Source organism: Hemiscyllium ocellatum (assembly GCF_020745735.1).
Source record: "Hemiscyllium ocellatum isolate sHemOce1 chromosome 41 unlocalized genomic scaffold, sHemOce1.pat.X.cur. SUPER_41_unloc_35, whole genome shotgun sequence".
NCBI lineage: Eukaryota > Metazoa > Chordata > Chondrichthyes > Orectolobiformes > Hemiscylliidae > Hemiscyllium > Hemiscyllium ocellatum.
The window spans coordinates 119,424-143,955 of NW_026867566.1; the positions used below are offsets into that span (position 1 = coordinate 119,424).

The 24,532-nt window shown below is 51.3% G+C and overlaps 1 protein-coding gene across 1 annotated transcript in view; it reads left to right on the top strand.

The window, feature by feature from the left end:
• Positions 1 to 20,528: 20,528 nt before the first annotated feature.
• LOC132808878 (uncharacterized) overlaps positions 20,529 to 24,532 on the top strand; it is a 30,669-nt gene continuing 26,665 nt past the window's right edge. Inside the window, exon 1 of the mRNA XM_060822298.1 lies at positions 20,529 to 20,741. The gene's annotated coding sequence lies outside the window, so the exon portion shown is untranslated. The remainder of the gene's footprint in view (positions 20,742 to 24,532) is intronic.

Below are 24,532 nucleotides of genomic sequence, written 5' to 3' on the forward strand. Positions count from 1 at the left end.
CTTTTATTCCTGACATACCTATAGAAAGCCTTTGGGTTTTCCCTAATCCTACCAACCAAGGACTTTTCATGTCCCCTCCTTGCTGCTCTTAGCTCTTTCTTTAGATCCTTCCTGGATACCTTATAACTCTCAAACACCCCAATTGAACCTTCACGCCTCATCTTTACATAAGCTGCCCTCTTCCCTTTTACAAGGGATTCCAATTCCTTATTAAACCACGGCTCCCTCACACGACCCTTTCCTCCCTACCTGACAGGTACATACTTATCAAGGTCACTCAGTAGCTGCTCCTTGAACAAGCTCCACATGTCGATTGTGCCCTTCCCTTGAAGCCTACTTTTCCAAGCCACGCATCCTAAGTCATGCCTCACCGCATCATAATTTCCCTGCCCCCAGTTATAACTCTTGCCCTGCAGTGCACACTTATCCCTCTCCATCACTAGAGTAAAAGTCACCGAATTGTGGTCACTGTCCCCAAATTCTAACACCTGGCCTGGTTCATTACCCAGAACCAAATCCAGTATGGCCTCACCTCTTGTTGGCCTGTCTACATATTGTGTCAGGAAACCCTCCTGCACACATTGGACAAACACCGACCCATCTAACGAATTCGAGCTATAGCTTTCCCAGTCAATATCTGGAAAGTTAAAGTCCCCGATAACAACCACCCTATTACTTTCACTCTTCTCCTGAATCATCCTCGCAATCCTTTCTTCTATGTCTCTAGCACTATTAGGAGGCCTGTAGAAAACTCCTAACAGGGTGACCTCACCTTTCCTATTCCTAACCTCAGCCCAAACTACCTCAGATGGCGAGTCTTCGTCCATCATCCTTTCCACCGGTGTAATACAAGCAATGCCACACCTCCCCCTCTTTTACCCCCACCTCTGACCCGATTAAAACATTTAAACGCTGGAACCTGCATCAGTCAACCCTGTCCCTGCTCTACCCACGTCTCCGTAATAGCCACAACATCGAAGTCCCAGGTACCAACCCACGCTGCAAGTTCACCTACCTTATTTCTTATACTTCTGGCATTGAAGTATACACACTTCAAGCCACCTTCCTGTTTACAGGCACCCTCCTTCGAGATTAATGCCATGTTCCTAACCTACCTACACTCAAGGTCCTGCTCCCTAAAGCTACAGTCCAGATTCCCATGCCCCTGCAGAGTTAGTTTAAACCCCCCCCAAAGAGCACTAGCAAACCTCCCCCCAAGGATACTGGGGCCCCTCAGGTTCAGGTGTAGACCATCCTGTTTATACAGGTCCCACCTTCCCCAGAAAGAACCCCAGTTATCCAGATACCGGAATCCCTCCCTCCTGCACCATCCCTGTAACCATGCATTTAACTATTCCCTCTCCCTATTCCTCAACTCTCTATCACGTGGCACGGGTAACAAACCAGAGACAACAACTCTGTTCATTCTAGCTCTGAGCTTCCAACCTAGCTCCCTGAAAGCCTGCCTAACATCCTCATCCCTCTTCCTACCTATGTCGCTGGTGCCAATGTGGACCACGACTTCGGGCTGCACCCCGCCCCCTTAAGGACCCGGAAAACACAATCACTTACCCTTGCTTGAATCTATGTAAGATTCTGCAAATCTGTTTTTAGAGATGAGAATCAGTTTGACCATAGTGGCACAGAGAGTCTCCAAACCAGGGAAACTCACATCTTAAATGCATTCTCTGGGCCGACATGACACCAACTGTTAAAGTTCACTCGAGAATGTAACTTTTAAAAAGGTTTTGCAATTTACACATGAAAGAACTGAAACCAACATGGTCACTCTAAAAGATGAGAGACTTAACAAATAATCGAGGCCTTTTTCAATATATCATTTCAGTTACATCACACTGTAAACTTCTGCTATAAATTCTGTGTCTTACAATCTTATACTCTTCAACCACCCGATGAAGGAGCAGCGCTCTGAAAGCTAGTGCTTCCAAACAAACCTACTGGACTATAACCTGGTGTTGTGTGATTTTTAACTAGAGAGAGTTAGACTCTGTATCTAACCCCGTGCTGTCTCTGTCCCTGGAAGCGTTTGATGGGGGGACAGTGTAGAGGGGGCTTTACTCTGTATCTAACCCTGTGCTGTCCCTGTCCCTGGGGGTGTTTGATGGGGGACAGTGTAGAGGGCGCTTTACTCTGTATCTAACCCCGTGATGTCCCTGTCCCTGGGAGTGTTTGATGGGGGACAATGCAGAGGGAGCTTTACTCTGTATCTAACTCTGTGCTGAGACTGTCCTGGGAGTGTTTGATGGGGGGACAGTGTAGAGGGAGCTTTACTCTATATCTAACTCCCTGTCCCTGGGAGTGTTTAATGGGGGACAGTGTAGAGGGAGCTTTACTCAGTACCTAACCCCGAGCTGTCACTGTCTCTGGGAGTGTTTGATGGGGGGACAGTGTAGACGGAGCTTTGCTCTGTATCTAACCCCGTAGTGTTCCCTGTCTGGGAGTGTTTGATGGGCTGGGGTGGGGACAGTGACCATTTGTCACACTTTTTAAATAGACGAACAGATGGCTGAGCTGACCTTCAAAAACAGATTGGGACGTTTTACACAATCATCTGGGTATCTCACAGTGGGATCACCTTTCAGTGTTATGCAATGCAGACTAGTACTTCATCCAGTGGATAATCTGCTCTTATGTACCTGGGGACTTTTCCCCTTTCACATTGCTGACCCCACAAACTCGCTGGGTGTCAGGAATAATACAGCAATCCAATTATACAACAGTCATTCACCTTTTTGGGTTATTGTAGTATTATCACTCATTTTAGTTAAAACCATAAGATAAAAAAGCAAGCTGGGACCTAGGAATACACAATTTGAGTATTCCTGAAAAAAGCATTTGCATGAATTCTCTTTGAATTTCTCTTCTTACGAAGCATCCTGATGATGGAAGATGAAACATTTTGAGAAAATATCAATAAGATCAGGCGATGGTATTTCAGAATACATGTAGAATAGGTAACTTCTGTTTTACTCACCTGAGAATGGCTTGCACGCTGTGGTTCATACATGGTGGTGACATTTCTCCATTTCCCGAAACACGACTGTCTCCATCTGCAGAGGGACTGAAATATCCACGTCCACACCGGTCCTGGACACATTGAGACCACAATGTGGATTCCTCATGTTGCACTCATTTTTGACTGCTGCTGCTTACATCGTCCTCTCTGCTTTTCTTTCTCATCTGTTCTCTTTGGCTACCTTCCCAAATATCTGTCTCCCTCTCTCTCTGTCCCTATTTATTTCTCTCACCGTCTCTCTCTCTCTCTCTCTGTTTACTTCTCACTCCCTATCTCTCCCTGCCTGTGGTTTTCTCTCTCGTACTTTCTTTGCTGCTTTCTCTCTGTCTCTCCCACTGCTCAACTCTTTGATACTCTCTGCCTCTGTCTCAGTTTCACTTTGGTTCTCTATTTGTCTCTCTTCCTGGATCCATTTCTGTCTGTTACTTTCTTGTTGTCTGTCCCCCTATAACCCCACTTTTCTGCATCTCTCTCTCTCCAATCCACACCAACTCTCTATCTATCTATCTATAAATATTTACGCTCAAACGCCTCTCTGTCTCTCATTCCCCCTCAGTCTATCCCACTTCCATTTAGCCCAGTCTATGCCTCTCTCTCTCTCTCTCTCCCCCGTCTTCACCACCTTCCCCCCAACCAGTTGTCTGCTGATCCATCCTCAATCCCACCTGTTTCTGTGTCCTCCTCCCACCACAGAATCGGTGAATTGTTATGATACAGACGGAGGAGAAAGTGAGGGCTGCAGATGCTGGAGATCAATCGAGAGTGTGATGCTGGAAAAGCACGGCAGGTCAGGCAGCATCCCAGGAGCGGGAGAATCTACCCTTCATCTGATGAACGTTGACTCCCCTGTTCCTTGGATGCTGCCTGACCTGCTGTGCTTTTCCAGCACCACACACTGTTACAGAGGGAGGCCATTCAGCATTCGCCTTTTGGCCCTTCTCCTGTCTTTTTCCCTTGACCGAAAGAATTGTTTAAATTTAAACACTTGGCTGATGTCGTCTTGAATGCCTTCATTGCAGTGTCTCTGCTTTTTCTTGGGGTTAATCCATCCTAATCTGCACATCCGTGGACCCTATGGCCAATATCCCACACCCCCTCCACCCTAACCTGTGCATCCCTGGGCACTACGGGACAATTTCCCCACGGCCAACCCACCCTAACCTGCACATCCCTGGGCACTACGGGACAATTGCCCCACGGCCAATCTACCCTAACCTGTACATCCCTGGGCACTTGGGACAATTTCTCCACGGCCAATCCACGCTAACCTGCACATCCCTGGGCACTACGGGACAATTTCCCACGGCTATTCCACTCAAACCTGCACATCTTTGAACTGTGGAAGGAAACCCACACAGACACAGTGAGAATGCGCAAAATCCACACAGACAGACGCCCTGGGGGCGGGGGTGGGAGGGGGGGGGTCAAGTCCCTGGCTCTGTGAGGCCGCAGTGCTAACCACTCAGTCACTCTGCCTTGTACTTTTTTCTTTCGACTCTCCTCTGTCTATCTCTCCCTCGATTACTCTCTCCATACCCCTCTCTCTGTTTCACTTTGTCTTGTAATTGGAGATAGTGCTGGGCAGTGGCATCTTTGCATTATTCACCATGCCCCTGTTCCTGTGTACACTTAACAATGAAAATCTAATCCAAGCTCTCTCTCTATCTCGAACCCTCTCTCTCGAAACGTGGCTCCCCTTCTCTATCCATCATGATTCCTCTCACTCTAACCTTCTTCCTCTCATCTGTCTCTTACCTCCTCATTCTCAACAACCCTGCTCTTTGAGTCTATCCCACTCTCTCCCTCTTTCTGACTGCACCACTCCCTCTCTCTCCCTCCCTCCCTTTTGGTCATTATCCCTCCCTCTGTCTCTATCTCCCTCCCTCCCTCTGTCTCGATCTCTCCCCCTCCCTCTGTCTCGATCTCCCTCCCTCCCTCTGTCTCGATCTCCCTTCCTCCCTCTGTCTCGATCTCCCTCCCTCCCTCCCTCCCTCTGTCTCGATCTCCCTTCCTCCCTCTGTCTCGATCTCCCTCCCTCCCTCCCTCTGTCTCGATCTCCCTTCCTCCCTCTGTCTCTGTCCTTCCCGCTCTCTATCCTTTCCTTTCTTTATTCCCCCCTCTTTGTGTCCATCCCAGTCTCTCCCTTTCTGTCGGAATCCCTCCCTCTCTCACTGTCACCCTCCTCTCTATCCATTTCCCTCTCTTTCGGTCTCTCTCCCTCTCCCTCTATGCTTTCCTGTCTCTCTCCCTCTATCCTTTCCTGTCTCTCTCCCTTCATCCCTCCTGTCTCTCTCCCTTCATCCCTCCTGTCTCTCTCCCTCCATCCTATCCTGTCTCTCTCCCTCTCCCTTCATCCCTCCTGTCTCTCTCCCTCTCCCTCCATCCCTCCTGTCTCTCTCCCTCTCCCTCCATCCTTTCCTGTCTCTCTCTCTCTATCCTTTCCTGTCTCTCTCTCTCTCTCCATCCTTTCCTGTCTCTCTCTCTCCATCCTTTCCTGTCTCTCTCTCTCCATCCTTTCCTGTCTCTCTCTCTCTCTCCATCCTTTCCTGTCTCTCTCTCTCTCTCCATCCTTTCCTGTCTCTCTCTCTCTCTCCATCCTTTCCTGTCTCTCTCTCTCTCTCTCTCTATCCTTTCCTGTCTCTCTCTCTCTCTCTCTATCCTTTCCTGTCTCTCTCTCTCTCTCTCTCTATCCTTTCCTGTCTCTCTCTCTCTCTCTCTCTATCCTTTCCTGTCTCTCTCTCTCTCTCTCTCTATCCTTTCCTGTCTCTCTCTCTCTCTCTCTCTATCCTTTCCTGTCTCTCTCTCTCTCTCTCTATCCTTTCCTGTCTCTCTCTCTCTCTCTCTCTATCCTTTCCTGTCTCTCTCTCTCTCTCTCTCTATCCTTTCCTGTCTCTCTCTCTCTCTCTCTCTATCCTTTCCTGTCTCTCTCTCTCTCTCTCTCTCTCTCTATCCTTTCCTGTCTCTCTCTCTCTCTCTCTATCCTTTCCTGTCTCTCTCTCTCTCTCTCTCTATCCTTTCCTGTCTCTCTCTCTCTCTCTCTCTATCCTTTCCTGTCTCTCTCTCTCTCTCCATCCTTTCCTGTCTCTCTCTCTCTCTCCATCCTTTCCTGTCTCTCTCCCTCTCCCTCCATCCTTTCCTGTCTCTCTCTCTCTCTATCCTTTCCTGTCTCTCTCTATCCTTTCCTGTCTCTCTCTCTCTCTCTATCCTTTCCTGTCTCTCTCCCTCTCCCTCCATCCTTTCCTGTCTCTCTCTATCCTTTCCTGTCTCTCTCTCTCTCTATCCTTTCCTGTCTCTCTCCCTCTCCCTCCATCCTTTCCTGTCTCTCTCTCTCTATCCTTTCCTGTCTCTCTCCCTCTCCCTCCATCCTTTCCTGTCTCTCTCTCTCTATCCTTTCCTGTCTCTCTCTCTCTCTCTATCCTTTCCTGTCTCTCTCTCTCTCTCTATCCTTTCCTGTCTCTCTCCCTCTCCCTCCATCCTTTCCTGTCTCTCTCCCTCTCCCTCCATCCTTTCCTGTCTCTCTCCCTCTCCCTCCATCCTTTCCTGTCTCTCTCCCTCTATCCTTTCCTGTCTCTCTCTCTCTCTCTCCATCCTTTCCTGTCTCTCTCTCTATCCTTTCCTGTCTCTCTCTCTCTATCCTTTCCTCTCTCTCTCTCTCTCTCTATCCTTTCCTGTCTCTCTCCCTCTATCCTTTCCTGTCTCTCTCTCTCTCTCTCCATCCTTTCCTGTCTCTCTCTCTACCCTTTCCTGTCTCTCTCTCTCTCTATCCTTTCCTCTCTCTCTCTCTCTCTATCCTTTCCTCTCTCTCTCTCTCTCTCTATCCTTTCCTGTCTCTCTCCCTCTCCCTCCATCCTTTCCTGTCTCTCTCTCTCTATCCTTTCCTGTCTCTGTCTCTCTCCCTCTCCCTCCATCCTTTCCTGTGTCTCTCTCTCTATCCTTTCCTCTCTCCATCTCTCTCTATCCTTTCCTGTCTCTCTCTCTCCATCCTTTCCTGTCTCTCTCCCTGTATCCATTTCCCATCATCCCTCTCGCTCTCTCTCTCTCTCTAACGGACAGGGCACGAGGGCCGCGCGGGGAGCGGGAGAATCCGCGCGCTCTGATTGGAGGAGAGACACGCCCCGCCACCGCGCGACCAACCACCGTCAGCTCGAGCTCCGCCCAAACCACGCCCCATTCAGGTCTCCCCCATCCCCTACACCCTACCCCACCCCCTCACACACACACATCCTCTCTGTCTCTCCATCTTCCCATCATCCCCCTCTCTCTCTCTCTCTCTCTAACGGACAGGGCACGAGGGCCGCGCGGGGAGCGGGAAAATCCGCGCGCTCTGATTGGACGAGAGACCCGCCCCGCCCCGTCACCGCGCGACCAACCACCGTCAGCTCGAGCTTCACTCAAACCACATCCACACCCTCACCCCCCTCACCCCCACCCTCACCCACACCCCCATCCCCCCTCACCCCCACCCTCACCCCCCTCACCCACACCCCATCCCCCCTCACCCCCATCCCCCACACCCCCATTCCCCCCCCACCCACACCCTCACCCCCCTCACCCCCACCCTCACCCACACCCCCATCCCCCTCTCACCCCCATCCCCCCTCACCCACATCCCCCCTCACCCCAATCCCCCACACCCCCATCCCCCCTCACCCCCACCCTCACCCCCCTCACCCCCACCCTCACCCCCCTCACCCACATCCCCATCCCCCATCACCCCCATCCCCCACACCCCCATTCCCCCCCACCCACACCCTCACCCCCCTCACCCCCCTCACCCACACCCCCATCCCCATCCCCCCTCACCCCCATCACCCCCATCCCCCACACCCCCATTCCCCCTCATCCCAATCACCCGCTCACCCACACCCTCACCCCCCTCACCCACACCCCCATCCCCCCTCACACACACCCCCACACCCTCACTCACACCCCCATCCACCCCTCACCCACACCCTCACCCCACCTCATCCAGACCCCCATTCCCACCCCTCACCCTCCCTCCCCCCTCACCCACACCCCCATCCCCCCTCACACCCACACCCCATTCCCCCCTCACCCACACCCCCATCCCCCCTCACCCAAACCCTCACCCCCCTCACCCACACCCCCATCCCCCCTCACACCCACACCCCATTCCCCCCTCACCCACACCCCCATCCCCCCTCACCCAAACCCTCACCCCCCTCACCCACACCCCCATCCCCCCTCACACCCACACCCCATTCCCCCCTCACCCACACCCCCATCCCCCCTCACCCAAACCCTCACCCCCCTCACCCACACCCCCATCCAACCCTCACCCAGACTCCCATTCCCCCCCTCACCAGACTCCCATCCCTCCTCACACCCATCCCCCCTCACCCAGACCCCCATCCCCCCTCACCCACATCCCCCCTCACCCACACCTCCATCCCCTCCTCACCCACCCTGACACCCACCCCCTCTCTCACAACCCCATCCCACCCTCGCCCACACCCCAACCCTCCCTCACCCACACCCAAATCCCCTCACCCACACCCCCATCCCCCCACACCCCCTCACCCACACCTTCACCCACACCCCCATCCCCCCTCACCCAGATCCACATTCCCCCCTCACCCAGACTCCCATTCCCCCCCTCACCCAGACCCCCATCCCCCCTCACCCACATCCCCCTCACCCACACCCCCATCCCCTCCCTCACCCACACCCCCATCCCCTCCCTCACCCACACCCCATCCCCTCCCTCACCCACACCCCCAACCCCCCCTCACCCACACCTCCATCCCCCCCTCACCCAGGGTGGAGGGGGTGTGGGAAATTGTCCCGTAGTGCCCAGGGATGTGCAGGTTAGGGTGGAGGGGGTGTGGGAAATTGTCCCGTAGTGCCCAGGGATGTACAGGTTAGGGTGGGTTGGCCGTGGGGAAATTGTCCCAAGTGCCCAGGGATGTACAGGTTAGGGTGGAGGGGGTGTGGGAAATTGTCCCAAGTGCCCAGGGATGTGCAGGTTAGGGTGGAGGGGGTGTGGGATATTGGCCATAGGGTTCAGGGATGTATCGATTAGGATGGATTAACCCCAAGAAAAGGCAGAGACACTGCAATGAAGGCATTCAAGAGGACATCAGCCAAGTGTTTAAATTTAAACAATTCTTTGGGTCAAGGGAAAAAGACAGGAGAAGTGCAAACAGGTGAATGCTGAATGGCCTCCCTCTGTAACAGTGTGTGGTGCTGGAAAAGCACAGCAGGTCAGGCAGCATCCAAGGAGCAGGGGAGTCAACGTTCATCAGATGAAGGGTAGATTCTCCCGCTCCTGGGATGCTGCCTGACCTGCCGTGCTTTTCCAGCATCACACTCTCGATTGATCTCCAGCATCTGCAGCCCTCACTTTCTCCTCCGTCTGTATCATAACAATTCACCGATTCTGTGGTGGGAGGAGGACACAGAAACAGGTGGGATTGAGGATGGATCAGCAGACAACGGGTTGGGGGGAAGGTGGTGAAGAGGGGGGAGAGAGAGAGAGGCATAGACTGGGCTAAATGGAAGTGGGATAGACTGAGGGGGAATGAGAGACAGAGAGGTGTTTGAGCGTAAATATTTATAGATAGATAGAGAGTTGGTGTGGATTGGAGAGAGAGAGATGCAGAAAAGTGGGGTTATAGGGAGACAGACAACAAGAAAGTAACAGACAGAAATGGATCCAGGAAGAGAGACAAATAGAGAACCAAAGTGAGACTGAGACAGAGGCAGAGAGTATCAAAGAGTTGAGCAGTGGGAGAGACAGAGAGAAAGCAGCAAAGAAAGGAAGAGAGAGAAAACTACAGGCAGGGAGAGATAGGGAGGGAGAAGTAAACAGAGAGAGAGAGAGAGAAACGGTGAGAGAAATAAATAGGGACAGAGAGAGAGGGAGACAGATATTTGGGAAGGTAGCCAAAGAGAACAGATGAGAAAGAAAAGCAGAGAGGACGATGTAAACAGCAGCAGTCAAAAATGAGTGTGACGTGAGGACTCCACATTGTGGTCTCAATGTGTCCAGGACCGATGTGGACGTGGATATTTCAGTCCCTCTGCAGAGGGAGACAGTCGTGTTTCGGGAGATGGAGAAATGTCACCACCATGTATGAACCACAGCGTGCAAGCCGTTCTCAGGTCAGTAAAACAGAAGTTACCTATTCTACATGTATTCTGAAATACCATCGCCTGATCTTATTGATATTTTCTCAAAATGTTTCATCTTCCATCATCAGGATGCTTCGTAAGAAGAGAAATTCAAAGAGAATTCATGCAAATGCTTTTTTCAGGAATACTCAAATTGTGTATTCCTAGGTCCCAGCTTGGTTTTTTATCTTATGGTTTTAACTAAAATGAGTGATAATACTACAATAACCCAAAAAGGTGAATGACTGTTGTATAATTGGATTGCTGTATTACTCCTGACACCCAGCGAGTTTGTGGGGTCAGCAATGTGAAAGGGGAAAAGTCCCCAGGTACATAAGAGCAGATTATCCACTGGATGAAGTACTAGTCTGCATTGCATAACACTGAAAGGTGATCCCTCTGTGAGATACCCAGATGATTGTGTGAAACGTCCCGATCTGCTTTTGGTTTTCTTTCTTTGAAGGTCAGCTCAGCCATCTGTTTGTCTATTTGAAAAGTGTGACAAATGGTCACTGTCCCCACCCCAGCCCATCAAACACTCCCAGACAGGGAACACTACGGGGTTAGATACAGAGCAAAGCTTCCTCTACACTGTCCCCCATTAAACACTCCCAGGGACAGCGAGTTAGATACACAGTAAAGCTCCCTCTACACTGTCCCCCCATCAAACACTCCCAGGACAGGCTCAGCACAGAGTTAGGTACAGAGTAAAGCTCCCTCTGCATTGTCCCCCATCAAACACTCCCAGGGACAGGGACAGCACAGAGTTAGATACAGAGTAAAGCATCCTCTACACTGTCCCCCCATCAAACACTCCCAGGGACAGGGACAGCACAGGGTTAGATACAGAGTAAAGCTCTCTCTACACTGTCCCCCCATCAAACACTCCCAGGGACAGGTACAGCACTGGGTTAGATACAGAGTCTAACTCTCTCTAGTTAAAAATCACACAACACCAGGTTATAGTCCAGCAGGTTTGTTTGGAAGCACTAGCTTTCAGAGCGCTGCTCCTTCATCAGGTGGTTGAAGAGTATAAGATTGTAAGACACAGAATTTATAGCAGAAGTTTACAGTGTGATGTAACTGAAATGATATATTGAAAAAGGCCTCGATTATTTGTTAAGTCTCTCATCTTTTAGAGTGACCATGTTGGTTTCAGTTCTTTCATGTGTAAATTGCAAAACTTTTTTAAAAGTTACATTCTCGAGTGAACTTTAACAGTTGGTGTCATGTCGGCCCAGAGAATGCATTTAAGATGTGAGTTTCCCTGGTTTGGAGACTCTCTGTGCCACTATGGTCAAACTGATTCTCATCTCTAAAAACAGATTTGCAGAATCTTACATGGATTCAAGCAAGGGTAAGTGATTGTGTTTTCCGGGTCCTTAAGGGGGCGGGGTGCAGCCCGAAGTCGTGGTCCACATCGGCACCAGCGACATAGGTAGGAAGAGGGATGGGGATGTTAGGCAGGCTTTCAGGGAGCTAGGTTGGAAGCTCAGAGCCAGAACGAACAGAGTTGTTGTCTCTGGTTTGTTACCCGTGCCACGTGATAGAGAGTTGAGGAATAGGGAGAGGGAATAGTTAAATGCATGGTTACAGGGATGGTGCAGGAGGGAGGGATTCCGGTATCTGGATAACTGGGGTTCTTTCTGGGGAAGGTGGGACCTGTATAAACAGGATGGTCTACACCTGAACCTGAGGGGCCCCAGTATCCTTGGGGGAGGTTTGCTAGTGCTCTTTGGGGGGGTTTAAACTAACTCTGCAGGGGCATGGGAATCTGGACTGTAGCTTTAGGGTGCAGGACCTTGAGTGTAGGTAGGTTAGGAACATGGCATTAATCTCGAAGGAGGGTGCCTGTAAACAGGAAGGTGGCTTGAAGTGTGTATACTTCAATGCCAGAAGTATAAGAAATAAGGTAGGTGAACTTGCAGCGTGGGTTGGTACCTGGGACTTCGATGTTGTGGCTATTACGGAGACGTGGGTAGAGCAGGGACAGGGTTGACTGATGCAGGTTCCAGGGTTTAAATGTTTTAGTAGGGTCAGAGGTGGGGGTAAAAGAGGGGGAGGTGTGGCATTGCTTGTATTACACCGGTGGATGATGGACGAAGACTCGCCATCTGAGGAAGTTTGGGCTGAGGTTAGGAATAGGAAAGGTGAGGTCACCCTGTTAGGAGTTTTCTACAGGCCTCCTAATAGTGCTAGAGACATAGAAGAAAGGATTGCGAGGATGATTCAGGAGAAGAGTGAAAGTAATAGGGTGGTTGTTATCGGGGACTTTAACTTTCCAGATATTGACTGGGAAAGCTATAGCTCGAATTCGTTAGATGGGTCGGTGTTTGTCCAATGTGTGCAGGAGGGTTTCCTGACACAATATGTAGACAGGCCAACAAGAGGTGAGGCCATACTGGATTTGGTTCTGGGTAATGAACCAGGCCAGGTGTTAGAATTGGAGATAGGTGAGCACTTTGGGGATCGTGACCACAATTCGGTGACTTTTACTCTAGTGATGGAAAGGGATAAGTGTGCACTGCAGGGCAAGAGTTATAACTGGGGGCAGGGAAATTATGATGCGGTGAGGCATGACTTAGGATGCGTGGCTTGGAAAAGTAGGCTTCAAGGGAAGGGCACAATCGACATGTGGAGCTTGTTCAAGGAGCAGCTACTGAGTGACCTTGATACGTATGTACCTGTCAGGTAGGGAGGAAAGGGTCGTGTGAGGGAGCCGTGGTTTAATAAGGAATTGGAATCCCTTGTAAAAGGGAAGAGGGCAGCTTATGTAAAGATGAGGCGTGAAGGTTCAATTGGGGCGATTGAGAGTTATAAGGTACCCAGGAAGGATCTAAAGAGAGAGCTAAGAGCAGCAAGGAGGGGACATGAAAAGTCCTTGGTTGGTAGGATTAGGGAAAACCCAAAGGCTTTCTGTAGGTATGTCAGGAATAAAAGAATGACTAGGGTAGGAATAGGTCCAGTCAAGGATAGTAGTGGGAAGTTGTGCGTGGAAGCTGAAGAGATTGGAGAGGCACTGAATGAATACTTTTTGTCAGTATTCACTCAGGAACAGGACATTGAGTCACAATTAATTAGAATGGATGGTTCTGAGGTATGTAGGGAAGAGGTATTGGAAATTCTGGAAAGGGTGAAAATAGATAATAGATCTGGGCCTGATGGCATTTATCCTAGGATTCTCTGGGAAGCAAGGGAGGAGATTGCAGAACCATTGGCCTTAACTTTTATGTCCTCGTTGTCTACAGGAATAGTGCCAGAAGACTGGAGGATAGCAAATATGGTTCCCTTGTTCAAGAAGGGGAGTAGGGATAACCCTAGTAACTATAGGCCGGTGAGTCTCACTTCTGTTGTGGGCAAAGTCTAAGAGAGAATGTAAGGGATAGGATTTATGAACATCTGGATAGGAATAATATGATCAAGGATAGTCAGCATGATTTTGTGAAGGGCAGGTCATGCCTCACAAACCTTGTTGAATTCTTTGTGAAGGTGACTAAGGAGGTGGACGAGGGTAAAGCAGTAGATGTGGTGTATATGGATTTTAGTAAGGCGTTTGATAAGGTTCCCCATGGGAGGTTACTGCAAAAAATACGGAGGTATGGCATTGAGGGTGCGTTAGAGGTTTAGATTAGGAATTGGCTGGATGGAAGAAGATAGAGGGTAGTAGTTGATGGTAAAGGTTCATCTTGGAGTGCAGTTACTAGTGGTGTTCTGCAAGGATCTGTTTTGGGATCATTGCTATTTGTCATTTTTATAAATGACCTGGAGGAGGGGCTAGAAGGTTGGGTGAGCAAGTTTGCAGATGATACGAAGGTTGGTGGATTTGTTGACAGTGAGCAAGGATGTGCAGGTTACAGCAGTATATAGATAAGCTGCAGAGCTGGGCAGAAAGGTGGCAAATGGAGTTCAATGTAGGTAAATGTGAAGTGATTCACTTTGGTAAGAGTAACAAGAAGATGGAGTACTGGGCTAGTGGTCGGATACTTGGTAGTGTGGATGAGCAGAGGGATCTTGGTGTCCATGTACACAGATCTCTGAAAGTTGCCACCCAGGTAAATAGGGCTGTGAAGAAGGCATACTGGCTTTTATTGGTAGAGGAATTGAGTTGCGGAGTCCTGAGGTCATGTTGCAGTTGTATAAGACTCTAGTGCGGCCGCATCTGGAGTATTGTGTGCAGTTTTGGTCGCCATACTAAAGGAAGGATGTGGAGGCACTGGAAAGGGTGCAGAGGAGGTTTACCAGGATGTTGCCTGGTATGGTAGGAAGATCGTATGAGGAAAAGCTGAGGCACTTGGGGTTGTTTTATTGGAGAAAAGAAGGTTTAGGGGTGACTTGATAGAGGTGTACAAGGTGATTAGGGGTTTAGATAGGGTTGACCATGAGAACCATTTTCCACGTATGGAGTCAGCTATTACGAGGGGGCGTAGCTTTAAATTAAGGGGAGGTAGGTATAGGACAGATGTTAGGGGTAGATTCTTTACTCAGCAAGTCGTGAGTTCATGGAATGCCCTGCCAGTAGCAGTGGTGGACTCTCCCTTTTTTATGGGCATTTAAATGGACATTGGATAGGCATATGGAGGATAGTGGGCTAGTGTAGGTTAGGTGGGCTTGGGTCGGTGCAACATCGAGGGCCAAAGGGCCTGTACTGCGCTGTATTTTCTATGTTCTATGTTCTATGTTCTAACCATCGCCACCTTGATGTTCAATGGTGTTACCATCACTGAATCCCCTTCCCCCCACTATCAACATCCTGGGGGGCCTCATTGAGAGAGAATCTAACCACCGCCCCCTTGACGTTCAATGGTGTTACCGTCACTGAATCCCCCATCACTATCAACATCCTGGGGGTTACCATTGAGAGAGAATCTAACCATCGCCCCCTTGACGTTCAATGGTGTTACCATCACTGAATCCCACCTCCCCGACTATCAACATCCTGGGGGGTCCCATTGAGAGAGAATCTAACCATCGCCCCCTTGACGTTCAATGGTGTTACCATCACTGAATCCCCCATCACTATCAACATCCTGGGGGTTACCATTGAGAGAGAATCTAACCATCGCCCCCTTGACGTTCAATGGTGTTACCATCACTGAATCCCCCCTCCCCGACTATCAACATCCTGGGGGGTCCCATTGAGAGAGAATCTAACCATCGCCCCCTTGATGTTCAATGACTTTACCGTCACTGAATCCCCTTCCCCCACCACTATCGACATCCTGGGGGTTACCATTGAGCAGAAACTAAACCAGACCTGGTCACTCCCTACTGCATCGATCACACAGTATTTCTCTCTCAGAACGTTCCACCTCCTCCTGGGTGAGATGATGGCCTATGGATGTTATCACCAGTCTGTAAACCTGCGCCGGTTTTGGGAACCGCCTGGTTCTAATCCTGGTCGTGGCAGATATTGGAATTTGGTTCCAATGAAACATCTGGAATGCAGGGTCTCAAAGTGACCAGGAAACTAATGTCGATTGCCAGGATAGGCTCACACACAGTCTGAAGGGACGGAACCTGGTCTGGGCCTACTCGTGACTCCACACTCACAGGTTCTCTATTAATTGCCCTCTGGACAATTCAGTAATAAACACTGACACAGCCAGCACCGCCCAAATCCTGTGAATAAATCCATCCAAAAAGAATCACGTACCTGTGCATTCCTCTTTCCCTGTGTCATTGCCACATTATTCCTGGCACTCTGTCAAACACCCCTGAGTCTCAGACCAAACCCCATCCTCACCCCCACCACCTCAGTGTGACAACAATGGGGTAATGTACCTTGGCAGTGCAGTTCTCTGCATTGCTGGGATCAGTGAATGCCCTGCCCACCAAAACACATTTCCATAGACTTACAGAAATAGCAGAGAGAGAGTGACAGGCAGAGTGCTACACTGTCTGAGGGTCAGCGCTGAGGGAGCTCTGCACTGAGGGAGCCCCACATTGTGGGAGGGTCAGCTCTGAGGGAGCTCCACACTGTGGGAGGGTCAGCGCCGAGGGAATCCTGCACTGTGGGAGGGTCAGCGCTGAGGGAGCCCCACACTGTGGGAGGGTCAGTGCTGAGGGAATCCTGCACTGTGGGAGGGTCAGTGCTGAGGGAGCCCCACACTGTGGGAGGGTCAGGGCTGAGGGAGCCCCACACTGTGGGAGGGTCAGCGCTGAGGGAGCCCCGCACTGTGGGAGGGTCAGCGCCGAGGGAATCCTGCACTGTGGGAGGGTCAGCGCTGAGGGAGCCCCGCACTGTGGGAGGGTCAGCGCCGAGGGAATCCTGCACTGTGGGAGGGTCAGCGCTGAGGGAGCCCCGCACTGTGGGAGGGTCAGCGCTGAGGGAATCCTGCACTGTGGGAGGGTCAGCGCTGAGGGAGCCCCGCACTGTGGGAGGGTCAGCGCTGAGGGAATCCTGCACTGTGGGAGGGTCAGCGCTGAGGGAGCCCTGCAATGTGGGAGGGTCAGCGCCGAGGGAGCCCCGCACTGTGGGAGGGTCAGCGCCGAGGGAGCCCCGCACTGTGGGAGGGTCAGCGCCGAGGGAGCCCCGCACTGTGGGAGGGTCAGCGCCGAGGGAGCCCCGCACTGTGGGAGGGTCAGCGCCGAGGGAGCCCCGCACTGTGGGAGGGTCAGCGCTGAGGGAGCCCTGCACTGTGGGAGAGTCAGCACGGAGGGAGCCCCGCACTGTGGGAGGATCAGCGCCAAGGGAGCCCCGCACTGTGGGAGGGTCAGCGCTGAGGGAGCCCTGCACTGTGGGAGGGTCAGCACGGAGGGAGTCCCGCACTGTGGGAGGATCAGCGCCGAGGGAGCCCCGCACTGTGGGAGGGTCAGCGCCGAGGGAGCCCCGCACTGTGAGAGGGTCAGCGCCGAGGGAGCCCCGCACTGTGGGAGGGTCAGCGCCGAGGGAGCCCCGCACTGTGGGAGGGTCAGCGCCGAGGGAGCCCCGCACTGTGGGAGGGCCAGCTCCGAGGGAGCCCCGCACTGTGGGAGGATCAGCGCCGAGGGAGCCCTGCACTGTGGGAGGGTCAGCGCTGAGGGAGCCCCGCACTGTGGGAGGGTCAGCGCCGAGGGAGCCCCGCACTGTGGGAGGGTCAGCGCCGAGGGAGCCCCGCGCTGTGGGAGGGTCAGCGCTGAGGGAGCCCCGCACTGTGGGAGGGTCAGCGCCGAGGGAGCCCCGCACTGTGGGAGGGTCAGCGCCAATCGAGCCCCGAACTTTGGGGGGTCAGTGCTGAGGTAGCCCCGCACTGTGGGAGGTTCAGGGCCGAGTGAGCCCCACACTGTGGGAGGGTCAGTGCAGTACCGAGGGATCCCCGCACTGTGGGAGGGTCAGCGCTGAGGGATCCCCGCACTGTGGGAGGGTCAGCGCTGAGGGAGCCCCGCACTGTGGGAGGGTCAGTGCAGAGGGAGCCCCGCACTGTGGGAGGGTCAGTGCAGAGGGAGCCCCGCACTGTGGGAGGGTCAGCGCTGAGGGAGCCCCGCACTGTGGGAGGGTCAGTGCTGAGGGAGCCCCGCACTGTGGGAGGGTCAGCGCCGAGGGAGCTCCGCACTGTGGGAGGGTCAGCGCTGAGGGAGCGCCGCACTGTGGGAGGGTCAGCGCTGAGGGAGCCCCGCACTGTGGGAGGGTCAGCGCCGAGAGAGCGCCGCACTGTGGGAGGGTCAGTGCTGAGGGTATTCCGTATTATTGGAGGGCCACTGCTTGTGTGGAAAGTTAAATATAAATCTTACCCGAATGTACAATGTCAGTCCGAATATTACTCTTCGTCAATTCTCGATCTGGCTGTTTGACATATTTCACTATAAAGCTTCAATAAGTCTTTACCTAACAGTGATAAAAGAATTTTTTTACCAATTCCAAGACTTGGGAGTCACCTAATCTCCACAGTGAGCTCCCAAAGCAGTGACACACTAAATCAAATTCAACATTTCTCAATATTCACATCTCCCCTGATGTACACAAGAAGTAATTAATGAATGCAAGATGTGACTGTGAAATAACCTTGGGAAAAGGGATAAGGAGAGAAGATTATAACTAGGGAGAAGGTAGGACCACGCAAGGATAAAGGAGGGAACTTGTGCTTGGAGGCAGACGGTGTGGGTGAGATCCTCAATGAGTACTTTGTATCGGTATTCACTCAGGAGAAGGATATGGAGGACAGTGAGATTTGTGTGAGCATGCTCCTGTGCTAGGGTATTTAAGATCAAGAAAGCAGTGATGTTGGATCTCCTGAAGAGTATTGACACAGACAAGTCCCCAGGACCTGATGGTATATATCCCAGGATACTGAGAAAGGCAAGACAGGAGATTGCTGGCACCTTGACCAAGATCTTTGTATCCTCACTAGCCACTGGGGAGATCCCAAAGGACTGGGGAGCAGCTGATGTAGTTCTTCTGCCACTGAGGCAACATGATGGCTCAGTGATTCATACTGCTGCCTCATAGTGCCAAGGTCCTGGGCTCGATTCCATCCTCGGGCAACTGCCTGTGTGGAGTTTGCACATTCTCCCCGCGTCTGTATGGGCTTCCTCTGGGTGTCCGGTTTCCTCAGACGGTCCAAATATGTGTACGTTAGGCGTATTAGTCCGGGGTAAATATAGGGTAGGGGGAATGGGTCTGGGTGGGTCGCTCTGCGGAGGGTCGCTGGAGTCAGGCCGGGCTGCCCTTTCTCTCCTGCCCTGTTTGGGTGCTGCATAGAGCCATTTGCCGAGTCCATCAGGAAGGATGCGAGCCTGAGAGGGGTGACTATTCCTGACAGCGGGAGCCTGCAGGTTAAGGCCTCCCTGTACATGGATGACGTCGCCGTTTTCTACTCAGATCCGCTGTCCGTGCGCAGACTCATGTGCATACGTGACCAGTTCGAACAGGCCTCGTGGGCCAAGGTAAACCGAGGCAAGAGCGAGGCCATGCTGTTCGGGACCTGGGCCAACCAACCCTCGATCCCCTTCACCGTCAGGACCGACCACCTGAAGGTGCTGGGTATTTGGTTCGGGGGGGGGGCTGGGGCGTGCTTCAAGTCCTGGGAGCGTACCAGTAAAGTGAGGCAGAAACTGGGCAGATGGAAGCTACGGTCGCTCTCCATCGTGGGTAAAAACCTGGTCATCAGGTGTGAGGCACTGTCATTGCTGTTATACATGGCACAGGTCTGGCCTAGTCCCAGAACCTGTGCTGCTGCAGTCACCCTGGGCCATCTTCCAGTTTATATGGAGGTTAAAGATGGACCAGATCCGAAGGGACTCGCTGTACAAAGCTCTGGGCAACAGGGGGAAAAATACACCCAATGCCACCCTCACCCTGATGGCTACCTTTGTGTGTGGCTGCATCAAGCTGTGTGTGGATCCCTGGTACACAAGTACCAAGTGTCACTACGTACTAAGGTTCTACCTGTCCCTGGTGTTGCGAAGGATGGGCCTGGCCTCGCTGCCGCGGAACGTCCGAGTAGTTGGACCATTCCGTATCACCTGTCCTTCGTGGAGAAGTTTATGAAGAAAAACACCTTTGACCACAAATCCATCAGGAAGTGGTCAGCACGTAGTGTCCTTGAGACCCTTCGGGAAAAGGAGAGGGCGGATCCTATCGAGCGGTTTCCTGAGCAGACTGTCAAAGCCATTTGGCAGAATGCCTCATCACCAGAACTGTCCAACAAGCACCAAGACATGGCTTGGCTGGTGGTGAGAAGGGCTCTGGCTGTGAGATCCTTTATGCATGCCCGGACTCTCTGCCGCACCACACGCTGCCCTCGAAGCGGCTGCGGGGGGACGAGACTGTCACACACCTCCTTCTGGAATGTGCCTATGCAGAAGAAGTCTGGAGAGGAATGCAGTGGTGTTTGTCGAGGTTCGTCCCGAGCAGCGCCGTGACGCAGGACTTTGTGCTCTATGGCCTGTTCCCTGGGACACACACTGAGACGAACATCAACTGTGCCTGGAGGATCATCAACTCGGTGAAGGACGCTCTCTGGGCGGTCCGAAACCTGTTGATCTTCCTGCTGAAGGCGTTGACCCCGACTGAGTGTTGCAGACTGGCACATTCCAAGGTCCAGGACGATGTGTTGAGGGACACGCTGAAGCTTGGGGCAGCTGCTGTCAAGGCGCGGTGGGGAAAGCCCACCGTGTAATGTCTGCCTGCCTAAGCACAGGGGGCCGACGCAGTAAAGGGGCTCTGCTGACCCCCCTGTTAAATATGTCATTGTACAGACCTGTCTATATGAATGATTTCTGTGTCTCTGTATGCCAGGAAATGGAATGTTTACAGATGTATGGCAGGACCAATTGTACAGATCAGCAAATTATTTTATAAACAAAATATATTTTTGAAATAAATAAAAATCACATGGTTTCCCAGAATCTGTAGGTCAGAGACTCAATTCGGAGAGAATGAAACTGACTGCAGTGAGTACGTGGCACTTTTGGACTGAGCCACCCCTTGTATTTCCAGCACTGTGCAGCTTATCACTGGGGACTGACCACAACGTTCTCACTCCTGGAGAGAGCTCGGGCTGAGTGAGAGGGTCTGATCCCAGCTGGATCTGTCCAGGACCAGCTTCCTGTCTCCTTGCTGCCAACCCAGGTTACACCAGCTGTTCACCAGGTACTGCCTCCTGTGTCTGTGTGTGTGTGTGTGTCTGTGTGTGTGTGTGAGAGACTCAGGTACGGTCATCGAGGGCTTAAAGGAACAGCAGACACCACCTCTCCAATTCCTTATCCTGTACCGACTCCCCTGGCACATCTCTCTGTCTGCCTCTCTTCCAGGTACACTGGTACTTGGGACAGTTTTACTGTTGTCTCTGTACATGTGGCTACAATTCAGAGCTGGGTTGTCTCAGTCTGATCCGACAAACATTGCAGAGACTATTAACATAACAGCGAGCCTTCCACAGTGAGGGGGCTCCCTCGGCGCTGACCCTCCCTCAACCCTGACCGTCCCTCAGCCCTGTTCCTCCCTCAGCCCTGTCCCTCCCTCAGTGCCGGGCTCCCTCAGCCCTGACCCTCCCTCAGCCCTGACCCTCCCACAGCGCGGGGCTCCCTCAGCGCTGACCCTCCCACAGTGCGGGGCTCCCTCAGCGCTGACCCTCCCACAGTGCGGGGCTTCCTCAGCGCTGACCCTCCCTCAGCCCTGTCCATCCCTCAGTGCGGGGCTTCTTCAGCGCTGTCCATCCCTCAGCCCTGTCCATCCCACAGTGCGGGGCTCCCTCAGCACTGACCCTCCGATAGCGCGGGGCTCCCTCAGCCCTGTCCATCCCTCAGTGCGGGGCTTCCTCAGCGCTGTCCATCCCTCAGCCCTGTTCCTCCCTCAGTGCGGGGCTGTTGCATCGTGTAACAGTGAAGGGCATTTAACTCTTTCACCGCTGCTCACAATCTGTTTATTTCTTTAAAAACAACATATAAAAACATTTGAAAGTTACATGTTGAGGACTTCCGCCAGCCAGACCTGAGGATTTTAAGAGCGTGTGGTTTTCCCCTCATTCAGGTGGTGTCTGGTGTGACCCCCCTCGCTGTTTAGTTTCCAGTCCAGCCCGAAAGGAATGGTCTTAGCAAAGGGTTGAGTCTGGGGGGCTTGTTAAATGTTTAAAAAGGGGGCAGAGATTAATTAAAGTTGAGGGAGCTTTGGTACTTCGGGACAGTGCTGTTGGAAAATTGCTGAACTCTGAGGGGAGGCTTGAAGTTTTAATTCCCAGAAAAACCTTCATTACAAGAAAGCCCAATCGCATATAATAAGGTGACATGATTTACAGCAAGTTAATCCAATGATATTTTCTTTAAGAAGGATATCTAGTTTACATCAATTGTCATGCCATGTATTAGTTCAAGGTTAGTTCAAATGATCAATTAATGTGTCAGTATTCATCTTATGAAAACCCTCTTATCTTTGAACTACAAGTTAATGCTACTATTCAGCAGTATTGGTCACAGGCCATTTTGTAGTATTCTTTTAAATCGAGGAACCATTTTGTTGAAATCAAAATCTACATATTTTGTTGCCTAAGATCCAATTTTAGATCCTCATTCCTCCCTTTTGGTCATTTTATGACCACACCATAAAGGCAGAGATCAGATCAATTCATTTCAATAAACAGCAAAAGACTGCCATACTCCCTCTGCCTCCAAAGGGGAACGAAGGGCAAGCGATGAGGTTTCCTTGTCCTTGTTTAAGTGGAGAAGGAGCATTTTCTGGGTGGAACCAGTATTGTCAATGGAAGCAAAACCAATAAAAAGACCAATTCAAACAATAGCACCATACATAGTCACAGAAACAAGCCAGTCTCCCAATCTCCCCATCCCGCACCTTCATTCATTCGGGCTGACAAAAATGCATATCTTAATAATATGCCTAGTAATGTTTTCAATAAGATCAGTGACCCCCATAATGCATTTTTCTTTAACTATAGCGCAAACGCCACCTTCCTTTGCAGGTATGTAATCAAGGGCATAGCGATTTCATTGGATAAATAGGTGCAATTCTGAAAGCAATTCCAACAAGGCAGCACGGCTCGCATTTCCCAAAACCGTGTGCCCACAAATCAAATAATTACAATTTTGGTGACTAATAATTCCTGAAGACCCTCCTAATGAAAGAACACTAAGAGCTGCATATGCCAATGAGCGAGTTTTACTTCTTGATATGACCTTTGGATTCTTCCATTCTGCACAGAGGTCAGGAGAACCTGAACATTTAAGAGGCGAATTTCGATCTCGTTGCCAGGTAATTGGACAGGGTACAGTAGTTGGAAGGAGTGTTCCGACAGCTACAGCATGAGGAGGACTTGCTTCATTTAGGACAAGTAGTTAGATACTTTATTATAACTGGGAAAAAAATCCTGGTTTAGTCTAGATAATGGAGGAACTTTCCAGTAGGAAGCAGGCCTATCTTTGTGACTAGGAGATAGTGAGGACTGCAGATGCTGGAGATCAGAGCTGAAAATGTGTTGCTGGAAAAGCGCAGCAGGTCAGGCAGCATCTGAGGAGCAGGAGAATCGATGTTTCAGGCATGAGCCCTTCTACAGGAATGAGGAGAGTGTGCCAAGCAGGCTAAAATATCTTTGTGACTTCCCAAAGTATGTGGATAGTCCACAATTATATAATTTGGGCCTGGGCGTTGAGGGTGAAAATCGTCTAATTGAATAAGGTGAGTTTCCTGATAAGAAACATGGTCGAGATCCCAAAATGGCTCTTCCCATCCAATCATTGGGAAAGTATTTATGCTGTTAGGGGTGTCATAATGAAGGTGGGTGTCATTACCTTCTCCACATAGAGTTTCAATTCCAGCGGTAATAGGGATACACTTTTCATTAAGGCATACACACAAGATGGGAGGTCCTTCAGAAAAGCAGTGACGACTAATACATTTAATCATAGCCCAGGGAATAATTTTAGAGACTCTTACATAAGCACATCCCCATCCCTTACCATTGGAGCAATTTGGATCAGAGATTGCAGATTTATTGGAGGAAGTCCATGAACCAGTAGCAGGTGGGGATAGGGAATAACTAGAAGAGATATCACATCCTGTACATACTTTAGTATTGTTCCACATCCCCATATTAGGATTTGACAGGATAAAAGGGGTAAAAGAATCTCTCATTGACGTAGGAATGTAACAAAGTACTTCATCCTCTGCAAATATTTTATGATGGGTTTCTAAAAGCAAATTATAGGTTAAAGGTAATATTCCCCCTTTGTCTCTTTTATCACGTGACTTATTTAAATGAGGACAAGGTTTATCAGGGTTTCCCATAGTACAGCTGACATCATATTTACACATAACATCTTGACAAGGTAAAGACCATCAGGTAGACTGTCCTTTCCCCCCCACCCTCTGGAAGTGGGGACACAGTTCATCAGGTAGACTGTCCTTCCCCCCCGCCTCTGGAACTGGGGGATACAGTTCATCAGGTAGACTGTTCTTTCCCTCCCTCTGGAACGGGGGGACATGGTTCATCAGGTAGACTGTCCCTCCCCCCTCTGGAACTGGGGGACACGGTTCATCAGGTAGACTGTCCTTTCCCACCCCACTTTCTGCAACCAAGATGTCACTGTGTGTAAGGGAGACTGTCCTTTCCCCCCCACCCTCTCTGGGACCAAGGTGTCACTGTGTGTCAGGTAGACTGTCCTTTCCCCCTCCCGGGACCAAGGTGTCACTGTGTATCAGGTAGACTGTTCTTCCCCCCCCTCCCAGGACCAAGGTGTCACTGTGTGTCAGGTAGACTGTTCTTTCCCCCCCTCCCAGGACCAAGGTGTCACTGTGTGTCGGGTACACTGTTCTTCCCCCCCCCCCTCTCTGGGACCAAGGTGTCACTGTGTGTAAGGGAGACTGTCCTTTACCCCCCTCTCTGGGACCAAGGTGTCACTGTGTGTCAGGTAGACTGTCCTTTCCCCCCCTCT